The following is a 15,804-nucleotide window of genomic DNA, read 5'->3' as shown; positions in this document are numbered from 1 at the left end:
TATATGGCATTTTTTTGTAAACAGTAGGTGCCAATTATTGACTGAACTACCCTGAGTAATAGTAACCTTTTCATGCATGTACAGAAGAGCAACACCTTGAGATCACCCTGGAAAGACATTTTTTTTTATGAACATCTAAAATAGACAAACAATAAAGAATAGTCTGAGAACACTAAATGAATTCCAAGGGCTTGCTGGTAGAACTTTGTTATCTCATTGCCACTTTACTATTCTTCCACAAGATATCATTGTCTCTTTCTCATGGAAATGGGCAGGAATCAAGTGATACATACGACTTGCATGAAAGGTGTATGTTGCCCACATAAACTATGCTTATCCATCTGAGTTTGTCTAAGGAAACATGGATAACTATCTCTGGAATATTGTCCACCCATCTTCAAGGGAAACTGTGATTGTTGCCCAGAAGGGAATAGGATAAGGGATGTCAAAGAAAAAAAATTAATATTAATACAGTGCTTTCCTATTTAGGCTCATGTCTGCCAGAAATAATTTTATTTAATTTATCATTAATCTATGTCTGAGGCATTTCTAGTTGGGGGGGCAGAGAGGTCCCAAATGGTATATTTCCCTATGCCCTTTGACATGACTCTCTGACCTAAGATGGTTTGAGGCAATATTTATGGGTATCTTGAATAGGGAAAAGACTATAATATTTTAGAATAGCTGGAGTATGAATATTTTCCACTTAGGTCTTTCTTGAGTCATGTCCCCTTTCCTATGATTAATATCTTAACTTTGAGTTTCTTTTTTTCTTTCTATTTCTTTTATTCTGAATTTAAACAGTAACTAAAATGAACATTTCCATGTGCAAGTAGAATGGAAATTGAGGGTAATACATCATATGGCTAATCTCTATTTTGTACAGCTTACTTTTCTTTTTAAGTATATAATGTATTCTACATGTTACTTAAAACTGTCTTCTTGTCTATGATTCCTTCTAGCCTTCCTTCTTTAACCTTGAATTTCAAAAAGCTGACATCCCCTGGTGGGAGTATGAAGGCAAAGATCTTATTTAGACAAGAGTTCAGTTCAGTTGTCACCCTTACTCCATTTCAAAGAAAACCTTAACTTTTGTTCTTCCCTCTATCCTAAAAGAAAAAAAAGTCTGGTAATGGTTTTAGATCAGAGAAATCATGTTTCTTAATATTTTTAGAAAAAACTGAAAAGGGCTTTTAAAAATATGCTTCCAGAGGCCATTAATTACTCTGTTTCCTGTGTTTTAGACTAGGATTATATACATATATATCTTCCATTTAAATATTGATTGCCTAAAAATATGATTATTTTAGGTTCAAAAAAATCACTTTCTTAGTTGCTATCTTTTAAGGGGGAGGAGTAGCTCAAGCTTGCACTTTCAGATTTTGTCTCTTTTAGAGCAAATCATAGTTACACTCAAGACTATAACAAATAGAGAATAGAGTAAGGTAAACCCATTTATCCAAGCAATTAGCAAACAGAAATTGGAGAAATTCCTTCAGATCAGAATGAATCAAAAAATATACAAGAATGAATGAACTCTTTCCTAGAAATGAGATCTCATATCAACTAAGAAAGTTCACATCTAAGGGAAAAGAATCCCCAAAATTCTCTAAAGAAATTAGAAAGCTAGAAATGAGGAATATGTTCAAGAATTGGCTTACCCTACATGCTTACTGCTTCCAAAGTCTTATATCCCCCATCTCCAGGGAACTTATCTCAAAAACAATCTGGAAATTTTCCCATCAGCTGTTTTGCTTTGTTTCTACTCCAGGAGCATCACATCTCCCTCAGGAGGGAGATATCTAAAATATCATTGTTATGATGAGGACTGATTTAACTTTAATATTCAATATCTCCTCAACACCCTCAAATGCCTCTTACCCCTGACTGGAGAGCTGGAAACTTTTCTCAAAGCTTAGATGAGAGGGTTCAGAATTTACCTGTTGATATTTTCTACCTGTTTCTCTGCTTGATTTCAATTCCAATATCATCACCCCACTATCTTCATGCCCCATTGTGGCTAGATTCTTTTTTTTTTTTTCTCTTCCTACCCATCTCCGCCCCCCCACAAACCACCACCACCTTAGATTAAAATTACGTTCTTCTTAAGAGGGATTGTCATATTAAAGACACTTCATAAATATTTATTAACTATTGATTGAAGCAATACTTGGCTTAAAGAATTAGTATAATGTCTCTCCTCTTAACTCTTTTTTGGGAGGCAATTGGGGTTAAGTGATTTGCCTGAGGTCACAAAGCTATGAAATATTTGAGACTGAATTTGAACTCAAATCCTCCTAACTACAAGCCAAGTGTGCCACCTAACTGCCCACACCAATTAGGAAAAAATGCTCCAGATTTGTCTAGAAATCTAGTTTATGTTAAAAAAAAAGAAGACATAATTGAGATAGCTATGGCATAGTGTAATGATTGGAAAGATTTGAATTAAAGTCCAGCCTCTGATTTTTAATAACTATGAAACCCTGAGCAAGTCACTCAACTTCTCAGTGTCCCACTAAACTTTCTAGAATTCTTAAGTTTCAGAGCAGTGTTGACTTGTTTTGATAGAAAAATTTCCATAGTGGCAATACCCTACAAGGAAAACAGAAGTCTTTATCAGTTTTTTTCTAAGAAATCAGTTCTAATATAAGAGATAGAGAGCTTGTTACAGTTGCTGGCAAATAGTAGGTTTATAATAAATGTTTATTGATTGAATGATCAATGGAATCTGGAACTGTGATTTCATTAATTTGGGGAACTTCTAAATGAGGAAACTCTCTACCAATGAAGATCAGCACTTTCTCTGCAACTTGCAAAGGAGTGGCCTTAGTAGTGAGGCGAAGTGACTTACCTAGGGTCACACATACACATTAAATCTATGTCATACTAAATCTGAACCCAGGTCCTCCTGACTTTAAGGTTCTCTTTAACTGATTCTCAGTGCAGGCACATGCACACACAACACAGATAAACATAGACATAGACATACACATGCACACACATGCATGCTTCTAGCAGACAATATAATATAATTCCTATCATGGAGATCCAGCTTCAGAATCAGAAAGGTAAAGTTTTGAGTCAAATCCTACTTACCATATATTCTGGATGAGTGACTATGGTTATTTGAGAGCCACAGATAACTCTCTAAGACTAAGGGATACAGACAATTTATTGATCTGCCTTAGTACAAGGATTTTCATATTGCTAAATTCTACACATTAGTGAAATCAGGTCTAGAGACAACCCCCCCCCCATAGATGATAGATAGATGGATCAATGGACTAATGGATAGATGGATGAATAGATAGATAGGAAGATAGATAGATGAATGGATGAATGATGTCTGGTTAGATAGATGGATCAATGGATAGATGGATGGATGGAAGTATAGATGGATGGGTAGGTAGATAGGCAGATAAGTAGGCAGATAGATAGTTGAATGAATGGATAGATGGATGGATGGATGGATGAATGAATGAATGGACAGATAGATGGATAGCTAGAAAGACTGACAGACAAAGCCTAAAATATACATAGTTTTTTCCTAATTCTAAAACATTTTAAGACCAGTAGTTGGGGTAAGCAGGAAGATTAGAAACTCATTAATAGTAATTAGCTAGGTCAGGTCAACTAATTACTATATACCCATGTTACTTTGACAAGGGATATTAAAATCTTTCTGGACAGTTCATATTTTTTTCAGGAATATGTGCTCCATTTTTCATATTTGAAGACAGTTCACTTTTTTAAAAAAAGTACATAGATAGCAAATTTCTGCTTTTATGAAAGCTCTGGCATGAGATAATAGTGCCTTTGTTCAAACAGTAGCCTTAGTTTGCCCTCATCCTTTACATAGTATTACCAATATTAAAATTGCTCCCTAAATATTACACTGTTATTCTATGGATGGGGAAATGAATCACCCAAAGGTTGAGGATCTTATTAGAATTTGTACAGAACATTCAACATCAATAGTTTCGCTAAAGACACTACATGGGGCTGGTCCTGGAGTCAGCAAGACCTACATTAAAACCCAGCCTCAGACACTGACTATTTCTGTGATAAGTCATTTAACCTCTGCCTACCTCCATTTTCTCAACTGTCAAATAAGCATAATAAGACATTCTAGGAATTTTGAGAGACTAAGATGAGATAATATTTGTCAAGCAGAATGCTTGATAAAAACTTTATTATTAATCATCAATAAATTAATAAATTAAAATTAATAAAACTATTATTAATCATTAATACTAGTATTAATAATTAATACTAGTATTATTACTCTTATTAATGCTTGTATCATTTCCAAGTTCATCACAATTTTTGCTTCTTAAATTCCATTATCTTTCTACACCAAAGGGAATTCCTACTTTGAAATTTGAAGATAAGATTTCTATTAAAAGTTTTATCTAAAACATGTTATTCTGAATAATATTAGACTTATATTAAATATTATATTATATTAGCTCTATTAGCAATTTATTTTTATATTTAATTCTACATAAAAAACAACAAAATGTTTATTAATGCTCTAATGAGTCTTTCTCTAAAGAACAATAGGTTCTATATCTAAAGAGGAATGTTGGTTAACTGAGGTTTTTAAGGCCTGCTCATGTGTGAGTTTGCCCTAAAATGTTCAAATATTCACAATGTTTATCTACTTTACAAAGGAAAAATTATCTTCAAAAGTAGAACCATCATGTAAAACAACTACATGCAACTTCTTTTAAAAATATCTTTGAAAAGATGTATTTTCCCTGGGGAGTTAAATAGCTGAAATATGGTATAGTTCATGTAATCATTCTCCTATTCCTGTAACCCTGTGGTTATGGTTATTTTAAGTGAACATAAACTACCTCAGTTAAGCCCAAGTTTTTTCAAGGTTTTAAAACCAAAATATACAAAAACCAAAATAAGCAAAAAAAAAAAAAAATGACAAAAAAGCAGGAAATCTTGAAAAAACAGGTTTTTTTTTCTGATTTCTGGTTGATTATTGTTTTATTGACCTTTTAAAAAAATCAGGGATATGTAAATCATATACAAATGAAATTATTTGGCTACTATGTCTATTCTAAAAATATGTTACTTTAAGTTGTGATCCACCATATAATATAAGTTTGCTTCTTTGAAAAAGACTAAAAGTAGGAAGTTCAAAGTTTCAATAAATAATATGACCCTTCCTAAAACTTTTTGGTTTTTTTAAGGTTTTTGCAAGGCAAATAGGGTTAAGTGGCTTGCCCAAGGCCACACAGCTAGGTAATTATTAAGTGTCTGAGACTGGATTTGAACCCAGGTACTCCTGACTCCAGGGTCGGCACTTTATCCACTACTCCACCTAGCCACCCTTCCTAAAACTTTTTCAAAATTTATTTAAGGTAATGGGGTTAAGTGACTTGCCCAAGGTTACACAACTAAGCAATTTTTTTAAGTGTCTGAGGCTGGATTTGAACTCAGGTCCTCCTGATTCCAGGGATGACCCTCCATCCACTGCATCATCTAGCTGCCCTGCCAAACTTTTAAAATGGTTATGATCTCTTTATTTTTTTGTTGTTAAAGCTTAAAGGTAAATCATTCCTATTCAATGCCTAAAATTATTCACTGCTATTCATCTTTCAGTTTGAAAGAGGACCAATGACATAACAGTCCAATGTCAGTTCAAGGGTGATAGCTTGACTTGTGTGTGAATTGGATCAGTGAGGCAGAGATGCAGAGTCATTACTTTCTCCTCCAGAATCACTGATGTCCAATGGCAAGGCAAAAATCAAAATGGTTTGCAAAACAAACACAGCAAATTAAACAAAGTGTTTCATTATATGAAAATATTTTCACTGCTACAGATGAAAATCAATTTTATTTTTCTTTGATCAGGACCTTCAAAACTTGACAAATTAACCTAAAATTCTCTTCCTACACAGCCTTATTAGATGTGTAAATTTTCCACAATGTTTTGATAAAAAAAAAAACAGGCATTTGAATACTTAAAACAAATGCTCCAAAAATCTAGTAAAGGGAAAATTTTCCAACATACTTATAGTATAAAAAAAACCTACTAATTCTAAGAAGAGAGATGTTTTCAAAGCACTAAGCAAGTCTTAAATGGGAGAAAAATAGCCAGCTTACTAGGAAAGGGCAGTAGATAGGGAATCAGAAGGAAATAGAGGTTCTAATGATTGGCAATAGCCTCAATAGCAGTAGGTGATTTTGACCTTGATGAATTAAGGTCTTTCCCAGGTCTGAGTTTGTCTGAGGCAAGGCCCATTCAATAACTAAGGGCTAGGTGAGAACTGAGACAAAAGATGGTCTAATTTACCATCACAAAAATATCAATCTAGTTGAGGAAGACCCAGGGCCATTATTATCCCTCCAAGTGCTTTGAGTTTAAAGATATTTGAAACAAAATGGACTTTTTTTTAAAAGCCTGTTTTTCAGAGCCATATTTCAAGAAATCAAAAATGTAAAACTGCAGAGGACAAAAAGTAAATTGTTCTAAAACAAATAAATAAAGATAAAATTATGCCTATTCTCCTAGAATTAATTTATATTCAATCAATTTTGTACATCAAACTCAGAATTGTGCCTCAGTTTCTCCATCTTTAACCATAGTAGTAATGTGAAAATGAATGATCTTTAAGGTCCCTCTCAGTTTTGTAATTCTATTTAGAAAGTCTCAATAATTTCTTATTGACTATCTCCAGCATCCTTTTATCCCTAAAACACCTTAAAAGTCTTATTGCAATTTTTGATTTTCTGAACACATTTATATTAGCTTTAATGAGATTAAAAAAACAAAACCCAACATTTCCCCCTATGGTTGGCTCAAAAATCAGCTCAATTTCACTATAATAAAGTTTGAGTTGCTTTACTTATGCAAAGCTACATGATAAGTATGGTTCTCCCCTTCAATTGGATCCCATTGTCTTCAAAAGCCATTCAATAATACTAGGTAGAGATAGGGGAAAGGTTTGGCTTACTAAGTCTGAACAGCTCCAGAGTAGTAGCAGTCTGGGGGTGGTGGTGGGGTGGGGGTAGAGAAGTTCTTTATCAATTGTTAGCAACTTTAAGTCACTGTCTAGCCCACCTCAAATCCACCCTTCTCTATTGACCTGGTAAGTCCAGTTAACCATTCTCTAGTTAACCAAGCTCTTGGATTCCACAGCTGTCATTGTCTTGTTGGAATGAATGTCTTATCTTAGAACAATTCTCTTCCCATGGGTCTTCAGTTTCATCAAAGCAGATGATACAGCAGTCCCTTGTCTATCTCCTCCATGACACATAGGAACCGCACATTCAGTCAAGATGGTGATTATATGATTAATCACAGGGTCCCTGAATTAACTGCAAAGTGGAGAGAACTAATCAATTTTGAATTAGAAAGGTTAATATCTACAATGAGCTTTATTGTTTGCTGTGGGCTGGCTAGGGCAGAGACACCTCAATTATCTCACCTTTTCTTATCTGCAAGGCAAGGACATTCTGTTAGACTCTGTTCAAAACTGACTGTGGCTGAGGATCAAAAATATTCTTTTTTGATGTAACAAAGTATTCTAGGTCTTCGAGTTGTTTTATTTAGACAGCACTAATAAGAATGACTTTTATTGTCTAAATAGGTGTTGCTAAGTAATCCTAGATATGGGTATCATTGTAAACCCTAAGCGAGTCCAAGGATCAGTTAGGGTCCTTCAAATGGTCTTTTTTTCTCTAGGGAGCAAATTCATGATGTTTCTGGTCCTCTTTTTTTTTGTAAAGCAAACGGGGTTAAGTGGCTTGCCCAGGGCCACACAGCTAGGTAATTTAAGTGTCTGAGACCGGATTTGAACCCAGGTACTCCTGACTCCAAGGCCGGTGCTTTATCCACTATGCCACCTAGCCACCCCTTCTGGTCCTCTTTGAAAATAAACAACACCATCACCAAATGGCTCCCTTACTCTACAGATCATCTATCTGAAAGAAAGTATATTATTGGTATTTATCAGTTGTGTCTAGTTTAAGTCAATTCTTGGCTTACCACAACAGTCAAAGGTGGAACTGAGCATTTCAATAAACATTTATTGGGTACCTACTATGTGTTAACTGCTGGGGAGACAGAGAGGTGAAAGTTTCTGCCCTCAAGGAGTTTACAATCTAATGGGGGAGGGGAAAGGAAGGAGAATGACAACAAGGAAACAAATACATATAAAGCAAATTATCTCCTGGATAAATAGGAAATAATTAATAGAGGGAAAGTGCTGGAATTAAGGAGGGTTGGGGAAGACTTCCTCCTACTGGTTTCTAGTAGGAGGTGGGATTTTAGTTGGAATTTAACAGAAGCCAGGGAAGTCAGTAGTTGGAGTGGAGGAAGGATAGCATTTCAGGAATGGGGGACAGCAAGAGAAAAAACCCCAGAGCGAAAAGGAGGATCTTGTTTGTGGAACAGTTAAGAGGTCATTGTCACTGGATAAAATGATGGGGAGCAAAAAATAATTCCCAAAAGCCAATTTTTGATATTCTGATACTGACATTCTCTGCTGCCCTTATTTAGGAGAAAAGGGAAAAATTTAAGTGGAAAAGACCATCCTATTGGGGCCAAGACCCTTTGCCCTTTTATTTTTCCCAGGTATACCGTCTCTATTAGGGAGGCATTACAGTATAACCCTACCTCCACCCTAAACCCCATACATAAACCTGGGTAATTTGCAGATATAGACCATCCTTAATTAAAATTGTTTAATAAAATTCAACTCATTAATCTGACTCTGAACAGCTCAGATAATTCAGATTTTTATATCCACTTGAGTTCCTAGTCAAAACAATTCCTTTCCTAATAACACAAACCCTGACTTAGCAGTTCTATTGTTGAGAAGCTAGATCTGACAGCAGGAACCTCACCCATGCAGGATGGACCAGTTTTCCAAATTGTTTCCTTTAAAATTTTTATCCAAACCTTTGAACTATTCCCATTATCAACATTTTATGTGTAACTCCCTGTTGTTCTCAGAGTATAATAAATAGATAATGGAAACAAGCTAAGGACATAGCCACTAGTGGTGGTGATGGTTTAGCTACTAAAGCTCACTTTGTCATATCTTGACTAATAGAGAAAGGAGAGAGTCAGATGGTTAGACCAACAGAGGTAGGTAGACAGACAAAGATACGGGGAAGACAGAGAAATAGAGACAGAGACACAGCCAGAGTTGGGAAGAGCTGTGGGGTTAGGGTTAGGTTTAGAATCTGCATGTGGGAGATGAATTTAGGGTTAGGATTAGAGTTGATTTGGCTAGAGCAGTGGTGAGGGTGAGTTTAAAGCCAGGGACTGAAGATTGAATTCTTCCCACATCACTCTCTACCAAGTATTCCATCAGCACTTATACATATGATTTGATGAATTTTCACTCATTCAGAGGTTTTGCAAATATTAAGACTTCTATTATACTCTGTATGGTTAACTTTGTCAATAACCTTAGTTGTTACAGGAACTCATTCAATTAAATTAATAAACATTTATTGAACATCTACAGTGGATAGAGCATTGTGATAGATATTGGCATTGCTAGATTACGAGGAATCAGGAAGACCTGAATTTGAATTCAGTCTCAGACACTAGACATTGGGAAAATCATTTAACCTCAAGCTGCCTCAGTTTCCTCATCTATAAAATGAGGGCTAACAATAACACCTTCCTTCCAGGGTTATTATAAGAATAAAATAAGATGATTTTTGTAAAGCATTTTGTAAACTTAAAAGCACTATATAATAATAGTCTTCTAATCAACTTCACTATCTAAAGTCTGTCTTAATTTCAATTTGTCCTATGTCAAAATGATTTCCTTAAATGCAGATCTGATCACATCAATCCCTTACTCAATAAATTCTGGTGGCTCCCTATTGCCTTTAGTAAGAAATATAAGTTGCCATGTCTAAGTTTTAAAGTCCTTCACAAACTTGACCTAATCTACCTTTCAAGTTTCATTGGACATTATTTCCCTTCCTGAGTTCTACCAATATAATAAAAATGAGAATACTGTTGTAATTAATTATTGGTACGACCCATCAAACTATCAAGTGGGAGACTGAGACAGAATCAGAGACAACTAATAGATCCCCTCTGTGAAATGAGGGGATTGGGCTAGTCAACCCATGAGGATTCTTCAAGGAAGACCCTTGATTCCATGATCAAGTCTACCTCTCTACTCATAGAATACTGCCCCCTCACTCACTTGTAGATAAAAATTAACATTTCAGCTGTGTGTCTTTATCAGTCGTCTCCAAAGTGGGAGCACAGAATGAGAACTGTAAGAAGAAAAATAGGAAATTTGAGGAGAATAGACCAATTCTTCATTGAGTTTGCAGCTTCTGCTTGTCCTTCTTCCTCCTGGTTGTCTCAGATGGGTGAACTCTGTTATATAGTCACTCATAATGAGTTTCCCCCTAAGGAGGCAGATCAGTACAGAGTCAACATTCAAATCCTGATCCTCATGGATCCCCGTCTTTGCTCCCTTATTCCATTTGTAGCAAAAATGCATATCTTGTATATTTCTTGACCAGGGTAGCCCTTAAGTTATCATATTTGATGGATCCTACTTTTCCTAGAGAAGGGAAACTTCCAGAGCCTCTGGAAGGAGACTCTCTGCAAGAGATGAATGGTATACATAGTTCCTATACTTGCGGGGCTCCAAGGTACCCAAACTATAATGAGTACCCAGACCCTTTTAGAGTCTCATTCTTAGAGGTGGGCAGGAATATATGTACATAATCTGGGACAGACTTCGGGCAAATTACATAGAATCTTGGGCCAAGGGTTCCACTCCAAGTTCAGGGGCAGAAGAGAAACTTGAGTTTGTCAGAGAGGAGTTATAGCAAGGATAGCTGCTGAAGAGTGGGTAGAACAGCAATAGTTACATCATTGGCAAATATAACTCACATTGGGCTTGAGAAAATGCATAGGTCAATGCATAGGCTCCATAGGTCAACTCTCTACCTCTGTAAAGAGTGGGGATGGTATATGGTGATGTGGTACTCTTAACTGACTTGGTTTGATTTAAATTGAGTTGCATTCTGTAGTGAACTCTGGGGAGCTCTTGTGGAATAAAAAGGACAAATATTGGATTTAGCAGTGAAAACATAGACCAAAATGAGATATGAGATGTAATAAGGACCTTCCTTATTAATTTTAGAGACTGCTTTCATTTCCTTGGATAAAAGACACTATCTAAAGCCACATGTTACTGCTCATTCTAGGACTCCTATCTGAAGGGCCAGTTGTCAAAATCCCTGGGAATATCATTGGTTTAGGTCTATGTTAATATCCACTGACCACTTATCTATTCAGGAATGACTTTTAAGTTTAGGTAGTTTTGTTAGTTGATATAATTGACATAGTTTTTTCCCCATGGACCTCTTCCTTCCTCTAATTTTGCATAAATTTTGTTCATGCAAAAGCATATAATTTCATATAATAAAAATTATCTATTTTATTTTTTCATAATTCCCTCTATCCTTTTGTTTGGTTAAGATTCATCATTAACTATAGCTATTTAAGGTACCTAATCTTACTTTATTATAATTTTTCTGATATAACTTTTAATATTTATTATTGTAACCATCTTGAGTTTGTTATAGTAGGTGTTGGTCTAGGTCTCATTTCTGCCAGGTTGCTTTTTAGTTTTCCCAGAAATTCTTATCAAATGTATCCCCCCCCCCCCCAGGTAAGTTATCTTTTCAAGTTTTTTAAACACAGGGTTAATGAGCTCAATTATTTCTTGTTTTTATTTTTTGGCATATTATTTTCTAATCTAGTTTTCTTTTTAAAATCAGTACTAAATAGTTTTGATGATTATAACCTTATAATAAATTTGACCTCTGTGAGTGTTATTTCTCTTTCATTCTCATCTTTAAAAAAAACATTTCCCTTGATACTCCAGCTATATATTCTCCTCCTCTAACTGAATTTTGTTTTTATTTTGCTGAGTTCTGGAAAATATTCCTTTGGTAGTTTGATTGTTATAGCACTAAATCTATAGTAAGTTAATTTGGGTAGTTTCGTTATCTTTGTTATCTTGGCACAGTTCCACCATGAGCATGGTAGATTGATTCTCAGGTATTTTATGGTGTTTGATGTTATTTTGAATACAATATTCTATAATTTCTATGATCTAGTCTTATTATGTTAAAAGAAATGCTGAGGGTTTTGTTTTTTATTTCATCTTTGGGGGAATTCAGGTTCTATTTTTTAGTCTGCAATCTATTAGTTGTCTCAAATTTCTTTGCTGATTCTCTAGGATTTTCTAAGTTTATGATATCAGTAAATAAGGATAATTCCATTTCTGTGATGATCTTTATGCCTTTAGTTTGTTTTCCTTTTCTTACTGCTACTTCATGGATTACTAGAACAAAGCCAAATAACAGTGGGGAAAGGAGACATTTTTGCTTTTTACCCATTTTTTCAATTTCTGCTATTTATCTATTGAATTTATTATGCACACTTGATTTTTGAGAAATAATTTTGACCACTTAAAAATTTATTGCTATTTTTTGTAGTTTTAGCATAGGTGAATATTATAACTTAACAAAGGCCTTTTTCTATCAATTCAGATAATTGTGTAACTTTGGAAAAAAATTTAATATGACTAATTATCCTAATTGTTTTTCCAGGGTTGAATGATATTTGCATCCCAGGTAAAAATTCAACATAATTATAGTGAATGATTATTTTTGATAAATTGCTATATTTTTTCCAGGATTTTATTCAGAAACCTTAAAATATATTTATTAATTATATCATTCCACATTTGCTTTCAATTCTTTAGTTTGCCTTGGTTTAGGTATTTGGTCTAACTCGATATGGAAAAAGTGAGCTTGTGATAAACTTGACTTTCTTAATTCTTGAAAATGATTTGTATAGAATAGGCAGAATTCTTAAATTCATCTAGATTAGGGATTTTTCAGTTTGAGAGTTCCTTTACTGCCAGTTCTGTTTTCTTTATGGAAATTGGATTATTTAAGATTTCCATTTGTACCACAGAAATAATGTAAAGACTAGCAAATTGCCTTCTGTAGGGGGTGAGGGGAGGGAAGTAAGATTAGGGGAAAAATTGTAAAACCCCAAATAAATAAAATCTTTAAGTACAAAAAAGATTTCCATTTGATGTTCTGTTAATAAGTACTTTAATTTGGGGGGAATAGATAATGCTCCATCTTTTGAATCCTCAAGTTTGTTATTATATAATAGCACATTTAATCATCTTTGCTAGATCTTTTCCATTTTTTAGTTTTTCTTCCTTCCATTTTTATTCTTGAGTTTAAAATAATTCTTGATATTATTTTGTTTACTTGTATATCTTGCTAGATTTTTCAAAAATTGGTTTTACTTTTCATTCTTTTTTCCTTCTCTATAAGATGATATTGTTCCTAAATATTCATTATCCTCATGTATAAGAATCTATAAATGAGATTATAGTTCAAAGACTTGGTAGAGTCTGCAGTATTCATCTTTCTCCATTTGGTAAATGAGTCAGATATTTGGTGACTAAGATGTTTTATTTCAGTGTTCTTGATATAGTAATTTAAAATGGATACATTTCTGAATGAAATTATAATCAATGTATATGTCATTTTGCTGTCCATTTCCTGTTTTTATTACTTATTGAAATAATTCAAAGTTAAATTATTTTACTCGTATGTCATATTTTTCTATTTATCCTTCTTTCTTTTAAACTTATTCTGATCTTGACTCTGTTAAGATATTAAAAGAAATTCTGTTTTCCAGAACTAAGGCCCAGCAAGCAAGCTGAGTTTGCCAATACAACAATTCTTTGTGCTCACATTCTGGAACTGATGGTCTCTGAGCTCAGACAAGCCCCAGCGGGCCCAAACACGAAGCCCTGCTATGAATGAACTTTTTGTCACTAGACAACCTTGCCTCACTATTCCTGTTGTGCCTCACTACTCTTCCAAGCCTACACTGTTTGACTCTGTCTAGCCACAAATATATAAATCAAGGTTCAGTCCCATTGCCTCGGGTAACTTGACTAGGAGCTGGGACTCTGACACATGTGTCTAATCCACCTCCTTCTTTGCAAACAGTTTCTCTCACTTTGAAATTAAACTCTTGTTTGATTCCTGATTCTCCTGTCTCTAGTCTGCTTTGTTTGTCTCTATCATCTCCAGATTAGAGGTTCAGTTGACAGCCTTGATCAATTGATGGATTGACTATATCTAAGAGATAATTCTCACAGAAATAACATCTTTTTTTTCCTCTTAAAACAGGTTAAAACCTGTTAAAAAATCTATTTCATTTTTTTTTTTACTTTGTTATCTGGTGCTTAAAAGCAACCCCTACCTTTAAATTTCCTTCAATAGAGCCAAATTTTCCTACTTGGGTTCTTCCAAAAGATGCTAGGCATCAATCTCTTTCCTTCTCCTTACTCCCTGTAAGTGCAAAGGATTGTGGTTATTGCTACATCTTGTATAGGAAGCTTTCTTTCATGCAGAAGTACCTACCATATAGGACTTTGATCCTGGTTCCTCTCTTTAGTATAGGGATTAAAAGTAAAATTCATTCACTTAGAGTTTGTCATAAGAACATCTCAAAATTAAACTAGGGTCATATTTTCAGAATTTTCATTTTCTTCTGAAAACCTTGTGGCCCCAAAGGAAAGCACATTCACATTATAGTTTAAAGTGCATTGCCTGCATGAAATCAGACATTGAGAGCTCTAATATAAAGGAACTCTCTAAGAAGCTGGTAGCCCACTGCTTCTAGCAAGGTCTGAACTTCACATTCTATTCAGAACCTCATTTTTTCCCAAGGCAATGAATGAGCTCTGTGACAGAGAGCAATGGGACTTTCACCATACCTCCTTACCCCTACAAATCAATCATTGACAAAGGAAAGTAAAAGGGATATTCTTCAATGAGGTGTTCATTCCAACCCTTGTAGGGACCATTTTCATTACCCGATTGATTTCCAGGTATACTCTGAAGTCTTAATAGGAACAAAAGAGCTAAAGAAGGAATGAATGAATATAAAAGCATTTATTAATTGTCTACTATGTACAGTCACTGTACTATTAATGCTGAATGTATATATGTACTCAAATAAAATAAGACTTGCCTTCAAGGAAAGTCCTAAGAAGGAAAGTCAAAACATAAAGGGAAGATAAATTTGGAAAGTGGGAAGGGGCATATATGGTTTTGAAAAACAAGAAGCAGCTAATATTTATAAAGTATTTATTATATGTAAAGCACTGTGCTAAACACTTTACAAATATTATCTCATTTTATCCTTTCAGTAATCCTGGGAGGTAGGTGTTGGTATTATCCTCATTCTGAAATGAGGAAACTGAGACAAATAAAGGTTAAGTGACTTGATCAAGAAGTGTGTGAAGTTGGATTTGAACTCAGGTCCAGTACTCTATTCATTGGGTCACACATACCAAGAAAACAAGGAAGAAAGGAAAGAAGAGAATGGTGGGGGAAAAAAGATAAAGGTAGAGTTTTTTATTTGTTTTTTTGTCTTTTCCTTTCTTGTGGTTTTTCTTTTGATTCTTATTCTTCTATAATTTAACTTATATAGAAATATGTTTAGCATGATTGTATATGTATAACCTATATCAGATTGTTTGTTATCTTGGGGGGGAGGAAAAAGAGAGGGAGGGAAAATATTTGGAATTCAAAATTTTACATAAAGTGAATGTTGAAACCTATCTTTTCATGTAATTGCATTTACTATTTTTCTTTTTGACTTTTGTAAAGCAATGGGGTTAAGTGACTTGCCTAAGGTCACACAGCTAGGTAATTATCCAGTGTCTGAGATTGGATTTGAAT

Source organism: Macrotis lagotis, chromosome 2 (genome assembly GCF_037893015.1).
Source record: "Macrotis lagotis isolate mMagLag1 chromosome 2, bilby.v1.9.chrom.fasta, whole genome shotgun sequence".
NCBI classification, from domain to species: Eukaryota; Metazoa; Chordata; class Mammalia; order Peramelemorphia; family Peramelidae; genus Macrotis; species Macrotis lagotis.
The sequence above is the reverse complement of the archived record's forward strand: the minus strand, read 5'-3'. Positions refer to the sequence as shown.